This window comes from Triticum urartu, chromosome 1, assembly GCF_003073215.2.
Source record: "Triticum urartu cultivar G1812 chromosome 1, Tu2.1, whole genome shotgun sequence".
Lineage (NCBI taxonomy): Eukaryota > Viridiplantae > Streptophyta > Magnoliopsida > Poales > Poaceae > Triticum > Triticum urartu.
The window spans coordinates 339,201,150-339,213,517 of record NC_053022.1 but is presented as its reverse complement, the minus strand read 5'-3'; the positions used below and the strand labels follow the sequence as shown (position 1 = coordinate 339,213,517).

Below are 12,368 nucleotides of genomic sequence, written 5' to 3'. Positions count from 1 at the left end.
CTAAGCTTGGGGATGCCCCGGAAGGCATCCCCTCTTTCGCCTTCTTCTATCGGTAACTTTACTCGAGGCTATATTTTTATTCACCAACATGATATGTGTTTTGCTTGGAGCGTCTTGTATGATTTGAGTCTTTGCTTTTTAGTTTACCACAATCATCCTTGCTGTACACACCTTTTGGGAGAGACACACATGAATTGAATTTATTAGAATACTCTATGTGCTTCACTTATATCTTTTGAGCTAGATAATTTTGCTCTAGTGCTTCACTTATATCTTTTAGAGCACGGTGGTGGTTTTATTTTATAGAAATTATTGATCTCTCATGCTTCACTTATATTATTTTGAGAGTCCTTTAGAACAGCATGGTAATTTGCTTTGGTTATGAAACTAGTCCTAATATGATAGGCATCCAAGATGGGTATAATAAAAACTATCATAGAAAGTGCATTGAATACTATGAGAAGTTTGATACTTGATAATTGTTTTGAGATATAAAGGTGGTGATATTAGAGTGTGCTAGTTGAGTAGTTGTGAATTTGAGAAATACTTGTGTTGAAGATTGCAAGTCCCGTAGCATGCACGTATGGTAACCGTTGTGTAACAAATTTGAAACATGAGGTGTTCTTTGATTGTCTTCCTTATGAGTGGCGGTCGGGGACGAGCGATGGTCTTTTCCTACCAATCTATCCCCCTAGGAGCATGCGCGTAATGCTTGGTTTTTGATGACTTGTAGATTTTTGCAATAAGTATGTGAGTTCTTTATGACTAATGTTGAGTCCATGGATTATACGCACTCTCACCCTTCCATCATTGCTAGCCTCTTCGGTACCGTGCATTGCCCTTTCTCACATTGAGAGTTGGTGCAAACTTCGCCGGTGCATCCAAACCCCGTGATATGATACGCTCTATCACACATAAACCTCCTTATATCTTCCTCAAAACAGCCACCATACCTACCTATTATGGCATTTCCATAGCCATTCCGAGATATATTGCCATGCAACTTTCCACCGTTTCATTTATGACACGCTTCATCATTGTCATATTGCTTTGCATGATCATGTAGTTGACATCGTATTTGTGGCAAAGCCACCATGCATAATTTATCATACATGTCACTCTTGATTCATTGCCCTTCCGGTACACCGCCGGAGGCATTCATATAGAGTCATATTTTGTTCTAGTATCGAGTTGTAATCATTGAGTTGTAAATAAATAGAAGTGTGATGATCATCATTAATAGAGCATTGTCCCAAAAAAAAGGCCAAATAAAAAAGGAAAAGAAAAAAAGGGACAATGCTACTATCCTTTTTCCACACTTGTGCTTCAAAGTAGCACCATGATCTTTATGATAGAGAGTCTCTTGTTTTGTCACTTTCATATACTAGTGGGAATTTTTCATTATAGAACTTGGCTTGTATATTCCAACAATGGGCTTCCTCAAATGCCCTAGGTCTTCGTGAGCAAGCAAGTTGGATGCACACCCACTTAGTTTCTTTTGTTGAGCTTTCATACATTTATAGCTCTAGTGCATCCGTTGCATGGCAATCCCTACTCCTTGCATTGACATCAATTGATGGGCATCTCCCTAGCCCATTGATTAGCCCGCGTCGATGTGAGACTTTCTCCTTTTTTGTCTTCTCCACATAACCCCTTCATTATATTCTATTCCACCCATAGTGCTATATCCATGGCTCACGCTCATGTATTGCGTGAAAGTTGAAAAAAGTTTGAGATTACTAAAGTATGAAACAATTGCTTGGCTTGTCATCGGGGTTGTGCATGATGAGAGCATTCTTGTGTGACGAAAATGGAGCATGACCAAACTATATGATTTTGTAGGGATGAACTTTCTTTGGCCATGTTATTTTGAGAAGACATGATTGCTTAGTTAGTATGCTTGAAGTATTATTATTTTTATGTCAATATTAAACTTTTGTCTTGAATCTTTCGGATCTGAATATTCATGCAACAATAAAGAAAATTACATTGAGAATTATGCTAGGTAGCATTCCACATCAAAATTTCCATTTTTATCATTTACCTAGTCAAGGACAAGCAGGAATTAAGCTTGGGATGCTTGATAGGTCTCCAACGTATCTATAATTTTTGTTTGTTCCATGCTATTATATTATCTATTTTGGATGTTAATGGGCTTATTTATACACTTTTATATTATTTTTGGGACTAACCTACTAACCCAAGGCCCAGTGCAAATTGCTGTTTTTTTGCCTATTTCAGTGTTTCGTAGAAAAGGAATATCAAACGGAATGAAACCTTCGGGAGAGTTATTTTTGGAACAAACGTAATCCAGGGGACTTGGAGTGGACGTCAAGAAACCAATAGGAGGCCACAAGGCAGGGGGCGCGCCTACCCCCTAGGCGCGCCCTCCACCCTCGTGGGCCCCTCGTGGTCCTTGAGTCACATACTTGTGGCACTGCCGCCTTGGTCACATAGGTGTCAAACGCATGAAGAAGCTCCATGCAGATGGACTTTTAGAGTCTCTTGATTACGAATCATTTGACACGTGCGAACCATGCCTCATGGGTAAAATGACCAAGACTCCGTTCTCAGGAACAATGGAGCGAGCAACCAACTTATTGGAAATCATACATACTGATGTGTGCGGTCCAATAGTGTTGAGGCTCGTGGTGGCTATGGTTATGTTCTCACCCTCACTGATGACTTTTGTAGATATGGGTATGTCTACTTAATGAAACACAAGTCTGAGACCTTTGAAAAGTTCAAGGAATTTCAGAGTGAGGTTGAGAATCAACGTGACAGGAAAATCAAGTTCCTGCGATCAGATCGTGGAGGAGAATACTTGAGTCACAAGTTTGGCACACACTTAAGAAAATGTGGAATAGTTTCACAACTCACGCCGCCTAGAACACCTCAGCGTAATGGTGTGTCCGAACGTCGTAATTGCACTCTATTAGATATGGTGCGATCTATGATGTCTCTTGCTGATTTACCGCTATCTTTTTGGGGTTATGCTTTAGAGACTGCCGCATTCACTTTAAATAGGGCTTCGTCGAAATCCTTTAAGACGACACCGTATGAATTATGGTTTGGGAAGAAACCTAAGCTGTCGTTTCTAAAAGTTTGGGGATGCGGTGCTTATGTCAAGAAACTTCAACCTGAAAAGCTCGAACCCAAATCGGAAAAATGCGTCTTCATAGGATACCCTAAAGAAACTATTGGGTATACCTTCTACCTCAGATCCGAAGGCAAGATCTTTGTTGCCAAGAATGGGTCCTTTCTAGAGAAAGAGTTTCTCTCGAAAGAAGTAAGTGGGAGGAAAGTAGAACTTGATGAAGTATTACCTCTTGAACCGGAAAATGGCGCAACTCAAGAAAATGTTCCTGAGGTGCCTGCACCGACTAGAGAGGAAGTTAATGATGATGATCAAGATACTTCTGATCAAGCTCCTACTGAAATTCGAAGGTCCACAAGGACACGTTCCGCACCAGAGTGGTACGGCAACCCTGTCTTGGAAATCATGTTGTTAGACAACGGTGAACCTTCGAACTATGAAGAAGCGATGGCGGGCCCGGATTCGACAAATGGCTGGAAGCCATGAAATCCGAGATAGGATCCATGTATGAAAACGAAGTATGGACTTTGACTGACTTGCCCGTTGAGCGGCGAGCCATAGAAAATAAATGGATCTTTAAGAAGAAGACAGACGCGGATGGTAATGTGACCATCTATAAAGCTCGGCTTGTCGCTAAGGGTTATCGACAAGTTCAAGGGGTTGACTACGATGAGACTTTCTCACCGGTAGCGAAGCTAAAGTCCGTCCGAATCATGTTAGCAATTGCCGCATTCTACGATTATGAGATATGGCAAATGGACGTCAAAACGGCATTCCTTAATGGTTTCCTTAAGGAAGAATTGTATATGATGCAGCCGGAAGGTTTTGTCGATCCTAAGAATGCTGACAAGGTGTGCAAGCTCCAACGCTCGATTTATGGGCTGGTGCAAGCATCTCGGAGTTGGAACATTCGCTTTGATGAGATGATCAAAGCGTTTGGGTTTACGCAGACTTATGGAGAAGCCTGCGTTTACAAGAAAGTGAGTGGGAGCTCTGTAGCATTTCTCATATTATATGTAGATGACATACTTTTGATGGGAAATGATATAGAACTCTTGGACAGCATCAAGGCCTACTTGAATAAGAGTTTTTCAATGAAGGACCTTGGTGAAGCTGCTTATATATTAGGCATCAAGATCTATAGAGATAGATCAAGACGCCTCATAGGTCTTTCACAAAGCACATACCTTGATAAGATATTGAAGAAGTTCAATATGGATCAATCTAAGAAGGGGTTCTTGCCTGTGTTACAAGGTATGAAATTGAGCTCAGCTCAATGTCCGACCACGGCAGAAGATATAGAAGAGATGAGTGTCATCCCCTATGCCTCAGCCATAGGTTCTATTATGTATGCCATGCTGTGTACCAGACCTGATGTAAACCTTGCCGTAAGTTTGGTAGGAAGGTACCAAAGTAATCCCGGCAAGGAACACTGGACAGCGGTCAAGAATATCCTGAAGTACCTAAAAAGGACTAAGGAAATGTTTCTCGTTTATGGAGGTGACGAAGAGCTCGTCGTAAAGGGTTACGTCGACGCTAGCTTCGACACAGATCTGGATGACTCTAAGTCACAAACCGGATACGTGTATATTTTGAATGGTGGGGCAGTAAGCTGGTGCAGTTGCAAGCAGAGCGTCGTGGCGGGATCTACATGTGAAGCGGAGTACATGGCAGCCTCGGAGGCAGCGCATGAAGCAATTTGGGTGAAGGAGTTCATCACCGACCTAGGAGTCATACCCAATGCGTCGGGGCCAATCAAACTCTTTCTGTGACAACACTGGAGCTATTGCACTTGCCAAGGAGCCCAGGTTTCACAAGAAGACAAGGCACATCAAGCGTCGCTTCAACTCCATTTCGTGAAAATGTTCAAGATGGAGACATAGAGATTTGTAAAGTACATACGGACCTGAATGTAGCAGATCCGTTGACTAAACCTCTCCCTAGGGCAAAACATGATCAACACCAGAATTCCATGGGTGTTCGATTCATCACAATGTAACTAGATTATTGACTCTAGTGCAAGTGGGAGACTGTTGGAAATATGCCCTAGAGGCAATAATAAAAGCATTATTATTATATTTCCTTGTTCATGATAATTGTCTTTATTCATGCTATAATTGTGTTATCCGGAAATCGTAATACATGTGTGAATAACAGACACCAACATGTCCCTAGTAAGCCTCTAGTTGACTAGCTCGTTGATCAACAGATAGTCATGGTTTCCTGACTATGGACATTGGATGTCATTGATAACGAGATCACATCATTAGGAGAATGATGTGATGGACAAGACCCAATCCTAAACATAGCACAAGATCGTATAGTTCGTTTGCTAGAGTTTTTCCAATGTCAAGTATCTTTTCCTTAGACCATGAGATCGTGTAACTCCCGGATACCGTAGGAGTGCTTTGGGTATACCAAACGTCACAACGTAACTGGGTGACTATAAAGGTAGACTACGGGTATCTCCGAAAGTGTCTGTTGGGTTGACACGGATCAAGACTGGGATTTGTCACTCCGTATGACGGAGAGGTATCACTGGGCCCACTCGGTAATGCATCATCATAATGAGCTCAAAGTGACCAAGTGTCTGGTCACGGGATCATGCATTACGGTACGAGTAAAGTGACTTGCCGGTAACGAGATTGAACGAGGTATTGGGATACCGACGATCGAATCTCGGGCAAGTAACATATCGATTGACAAAGGGAATTGTATACGGGGTTGCTTGAATCCTCGACATCGTGGTTCATCCGATGAGATCATCGTGGAGCATGTGGGAGCCAACATGGGTATCCAGATCCCGCTGTTGGTTATTGATCGGAGAGTCGTCTCGGTCATGTCTACATGTCTCCCGAACCCGTAGGGTCTACACACTTAAGGTTCGGTGACGCTAGGGTTGTAGGGATATGTATATGCAGTAACCCGAATGTTGTTCGGAGTCCCGGATGAGATCCCGGACGTCACGAGGAGTTCCGGAATGGTCCGGAGGTAAAGAATTTATATATAGGAAGTGCTATTTCGGCCATCGGGACAAGTTTCGGGGTCACCGGTATTGTACCGGGACCACCGGAAGGGTCCCGGGGGTCCACCGGGTGGGGCCACCTGCCCGGGGGCCACATGGGCTGTAGGGGTGTGCCTTGGCCTACATGGGCCAAGGGCACCAGCCCCAAGGGCCCATGCGCCTAGGGTTTCCAAAAGGGGAAGAGTCCCACAAGTGGAAGGCACCCCTAGGTGCCTTGGGGGGGAGGGAAACCTCCCTTGGCCGCCGCCCCCCTAGGAGATTGGATCTCCTAGGGCCGGCGCCCCCCCTAGGCCCTCCTATATATAGTGGGGAAGGAGGGCTTTTTCATCCATGCCTTTGGTTGCCTCCTTCTCCCTCTCCAACACCTCCTCCTCCTCCATAGCGCTTGGCGAAGCCCTGACGGAGTACTGCAGCTCCATCACCACCACGCCGTCGTGCTGCTGCTGGAGCCATCTTCCTCAACCTCTCCTTCCCTCTTGCTGGATCAAGAAGAAGGAGACGTTACGCTGAACCGTACGTGTGTTGAACGCGGAGGTGCCGTCCGTTCGGTGCTAGGATCTCCGATGATTTGGATCACGTCGTGTTCGACTACCTCATCCCCATTCTTTGAACGCTTCCGCTCGCGATCTACAAAGGTACGTAGATGCATCCGATCACTCGTTGCTAGATGAACTCATAGATGGATCTTGGTGAAACCGTAGGAAATTTTTTTGTTTTCTGCAACGTTCCCCAACAGCGGCAGCAAGGCAGGCGAGAGGCGCGGCGACGGGGCAACCAGCACGGCGACGACACACGGAGGAGGCGGGCGCTGCGGCGGCGGCCGCGCAAGAGCAGCAGCAGCGACGAGCGTGGCGAGGCCGCGCGCGCGGGCGGGCGACAAGGGCGCGAGGCGGGATGGCGACGCAGGGCTTGCAGCAGGCCGGGGACGAGGTGCAACGGCGCGAGGCGAGGGTGCGTGCACGCAGGTCACCGGGCCGGGCACGCACGCTGGGCGCGGCCAGCGCGAGGTGACCGCGGATCGGCGATGAGACAGGACAGGGAGAGGCGATGGGGGAGAGACGCGGCGAGAGGCGCAGAGGAGAAAGGGAGGGGCGGTTGCTCACTGGGGAGCCGTAGGGTTTGGGGCAGTGGTGCGCGCGGTGGATGTCGAGGACGACGACGACGCAGGGGAGGAGGCGACGAGGTCCAAGTGTTGGTGGTGCTCCGGCGACGGCGGGGTACCAGCGGCGTCAAGTGCGGCGAGAACGGCGAGGACGAGCTGGCGCAGGAGGAAGCGAGCAGCGACACGGGCATGGCATCGGGCGCCGCTCGATCCCGATCCAGATCGGGGGAGCCAGAGAGAGGAGTGGGGCGCGTGGGGGAGGGGGAGTGGTGGTTGCTGCGGGTGGTAGCTAGGGTTACGGGGGATAAGGGGAAATCGGGGGTGGGCCGATCGGCCGATTGGGCCAGGTGGGTCGGCCTGGCGGCCTGCTGGGCCGTGGCCCAGTGAGGGGGCTTTTCTCATTTTCTTTTCTTTAGTGTTTTCTTTTAGTTACTTTTTATTTTTGTTTTAGAAGAATACCAAAATGGCACCTAATTTGATGTTACTAACTGCCATAGTAACTTGTTACACAAAATAAAATAGTTTGTAATTATTTGATATTTAAAAGCATTAAAGTAATAGTTTTCCCTGCCGTTTTATTCGCTTAATAGTATTTAAATATTTTATAAAGGTGTGGTTTCTCCACCACAATTACCTATGCATTATTTGGTTCACCTTGAACATTTAGATTTAATGTTTCAAACTTTTGGTGTTTAACTTGATTTCGAATTTGAATTTGAATCACTGTTGAACTAATACGAGATTAGTAACAGTAATCGAAGTGATGTGGCATCATTAGTAAAGGGTTACTGTAGCTTGATTATCCGGGCGTCACAACCGCTTATGGGTGGCTTCGCAATAGTACTCTCTAATATGTATTGCAAACCATCTCAAGGCATTTGGATCAATACCTAGTGGGTGGATCTTTATTTTCTACTCTACCAGGGTTCCATGTTGTCAAACATAATACAACCCAAAGTCGGGATCCTTGTAATCCCTATGGTGGAGGCTACCAAGAGATCCTCCACACACTTTTTTGAATAAGATTGGAAAAAAATTACTCCATGCGTTCACTTTCGTAAGGCATTTTAGATATTTTAAGACAACTCCTAAAACAGATCGATTTCAGATGTCTGAAACGATTTACGAAAGTGAACAGAGGGAGTAACTAGAATTATATTCAAAATAAAATATAGGGGCTCATTTCGGGCAGGCAAGAGCTTCGATCCAAAAGCATTGGTTGTGGGTTCCGCTCTAAAAAAGAAAATCAAGGACATAAAAATGTCTTCGTTCATTAGGAGAAATCAATGTACTTTCAGTGTGGAATCGAGATTTAACGCAGGAATAAATCATGTATCGGTGGGGTGTAGAGGACCTTAGTCATCACGCGGGCCTCCAACAATCAATACAACTCGCATCGTCATCGTCGAATTCAACTAATGAGGGCAAAGTCCTAAATTTTCACTCGCGTAACATATATCAGTGCCCCACAACAACGTCTTTGGGAAGGGAACGCAATGTAACATCATTGTTGTCGAGACCAGATAGCCCGACCTATGTTTTCACCATCAATAGACAATATAGAGATTGCCGACTGAACCCTCAATGGTATCGTCAAATGGAGTCAAGGACTGGACCACCACATTGTGTCTTGATTCACCACCGTCCGAGCTGATTAATATCACCACCACCCCTCTGTTCCAGCTAAATAGATCACGCTAGCTGCCATAATGTCTACTGCAGAAACACTGATTGATGCTAGCGATAGAAGACTCCTGAGTAACTACAAAAATAGCTTGTTGAATGGACCATAGGAGAAGACATGTGGAAAGAAGGCTGCCTAATGCGACACATGCATACAACAACCTATGGCAGCCGCTACCCGCCTAAGTCACCAAAGGACCATGATCTCCACCAAACACTGAATAATCCTAATGGTTGTGGTCCAGATGCATCATGTTGTTTCAAATCGATCACGTAACACTCAACACAACCACATCTCCACCTCACATCAACCAAGAATGCTGAATAATGGTGAGAAGCTCCTCACATCAACGAAGAATGTCAAATAGCATAAAACAAGTGGAAAATGATGAGAATGACCAGATAATGGTCCTTACATACGTTGGAGACAGACGAGACTCGAGAGGCCGCTTATCACGTTGGCGAGAAGATCAGAGAAGGAAGTGACAATTGGTGGTTTGAGGACCCCCAAGACTATCTACAATACTTTGTTTTTACCTCAGCATTGATGTTTTATGGGTAGAGCACATGTGCTGAATTAGACATCTCTGCTATATTAAGCACCGGTTCTTAAAACTTAGTTTATTGTTATATGAGCATGTTCAACCAAGCTTGCATAATCTAACCCCGATATGACCGCGGACAGTGTCCGAGGGTGTCTACTTTGACCCCTTATTTGTCTGTGCATATAGACGTGTCCCAAAATCATTCGAGCACAAGCATATGATTGGTCGGATATAAAGAGAAAAAGAACAGGAGAGGAAAAAAGAAAGAGAAAAGGTGGACCAGATTCGAGCGCAAACTCCCAAAATAGGAGGACGGTTTAGGAGGTCGAGTTGGTAGCCTTTTTTACCCCTCTCATGTTCGGGCAATGCCCTGGCCATCCCTCGGGCATATGAGGAGGATTTGAGGTTCGCAGTTGAAGATGATCTACGCACATCTCTAATGATTCGATTTGTGTTGTAGATTGTCTAATCGCACACAACGCGTTGTAGGTGCCCTCTAAACACTTCGAATCGTGGATGACCGAACCACACACTGGGTCGCAAGGAATGTACCGCGGAGAGTTTTGTAGACCAAATTAGCACCAGTAGCAGCAAAGTCCAAAGGTTGACTCTGCATAATTTAACTGTCTGTCTGCTGTGACACCTCTGCATTCATGCAAGAAGAATTGACCGAAAATTGAACGAGAAATAGAGAACAATGACTTCTCAGCCAGAAAAGAAAATGAGAACAAAGACTAATACTGCCATGTCTCACTCTTTTGTTTCCTTGACTTGAGAAATGCATAATGGTGTGCCCAGGTGACCAGGTTGCCAGTCGCCACCCTCTCCTCCTTTCTTTTCTTTTTCTGATAAGAACATGCAATTACCTCATCATGGATAAAACAAGATTGCTAAATCTCAGTCGACTGAGACTTCATTAAGTCTCACTCGATGCCATATTCGTTAGATCTTGTGTGGAGATCCGTGTAAAATTTTCTTTAAAGTTTTTCTTTCTTTCCTTTTATATGTTCTATCACTTGGCTGAAACTTTGTTAAGTCTCATCTAGCCACACCCTGAATAAAATGGCAAAATTTCAGTCACGAAAACATTCCAGTACATCGCCCTGATAGCAAATGCAACAGATTCTTCACCAGATGAAGGGACAATCGGGACACAGTACAATGTGGGAGGCATCGGTGCAAAATCAGAGTTGGACATGGATCAAATCGCCTAGTAGTAATTAATAACGGCATCACTAGAACAATCGTTGAACGTAAAGCTCCCTGAAGGAAGTTGCTTCCACACGCGATGCCAACAACAAAAGCCGACACTCCGCCGTTGCTCAATTTAATCTCGGAGAAATGTAGTTAAAATTGTACTCCCTCCGTTCCAAAACAGATGACTCTATAAAGTTGGGTCGTCTATTTTGAAACGGAGGGAGTACGTACTAAACATATGCAAGCGAAGGATTTCCATGCACTTCAATTATCAAGCATACTCGGTACATGTTAAAAAGTATACTACCCCATGAAATTCTAGTGCCGCTAGTTTCGCATCAACTCTACATGAAATTCTTAAAACGAAACAACTGAGTAGTACCTGAACATAGAAAAAAGGAAAAGGATCTGGGCAAAGTAACCACAACCACCACCACTTGCTATGTCCAAAAGCATGGGTTCGTCGCCGCAGGGTCGCGCGCCTCGGGAGCCGTGCACGCGGTACGCACCCGGACGCGAACCGCCGCCGCGCGCGTCCTCCATCACTCCTTAATCCGGAGCCAGCAGCCGAGCTGCGTCGGGTTGAAAACCCCGGGTGTGCGGGCCCCGCCCGCCATGAGCAGCATCGACGCCTCGGCGTACCTCCTCGCGGGGTCAGGTGTTGGTGCGGGCGCGGGCGTGGCGGTCTCCTTCCGGCCCGGCGCGGGGGGCCGCTCCCCGAGGAGCGTGCCGAACTTGAGGAACTCGTGCGCCAGGTACCCGGCGAGCAGCTTGCTGCTCCCGCCCTGGGGAGGTGGCGTCGGCATGGTAGGCGGCTTGTTGGCGAACCGCGACAGTTGGTGCGGCTTTGTTGCGCAGCAGCTCCTGTCTCCCGGGCGGCGGCGGCGGCGGCGGCGGGAACAGCGGCTGCCGCTGCTCCGACGAAGACGAGTACTCCCGCTCCTTCCGCTTCCCGAGCGCGCCGCCGCGCGGCGCGTCCATCCTCGCGCAGATCGACATCCCGAGGGCCCCGACTGCAGCGGCCGGACGGGATCGCCGATAGCGGCAGGGGAAGGAGGAAAATATGCGGAGGAAAAAGGAAACTGGTTTAAAAAGCTACAGAGGAAGGGAGTTGTGCGGGTGCGGCCGGGCCCACTGGAGAGCAAGTCCGTACTATCACAGGGGGGAGAAAGAGAGAAGGCGCCGAACGGAACGGGGATTTTGGTGGAAAGAGAGGGGAGGAGGGGAGGGAGGGCTCTCTGCAGAATGAGGCGGAGCGGAGGGAGGACGGGGTGGCCTGGTGCGGTGGTCTATTTATATTCAAGCTGTTTGGCAGTTGCCATCGGGTAGGCTATAAATAACAGGAATGCCATCGTGTGGGTTTGCCCCTTGCGTGGGGGGTAATTAATGGTTCTGGAAAGGCCGAGGGTATAGTTGTCATTGTATACGTCGTGTGGGCATGCAATTGGGTTAACATTATCGTCCAATTGGGCTATATGCAGTAATTAGCTCATTCAATTGCCTTAAAAAATTACCCTTAAAAATTGCGTCAAAGAAAGTTCTCTCATTACTTCCTAGGTCCGACGCAACGACAACGGTTCGATGACTTGCATGAATCTCGGTGATGGGATAGTGTGGCGTTGCTAGGCGCAATTGTCTGCTCCTTTGTTTTCCCATGCGACACACGCTTATGACCACTTGATCCCAATAATCGATGTTGACCCAGTATGATGATGTGCC

The 12,368-nt window shown here is 46.6% G+C and overlaps 1 pseudogene; it reads right to left on the bottom strand.

The window, feature by feature from the left end:
• Positions 1-10,899: 10,899 nt before the first annotated feature.
• Positions 10,900-11,906, bottom strand: LOC125533197 (annotated as a pseudogene).
• Between the last annotated feature and the right edge of the window lie 462 nt (positions 11,907-12,368).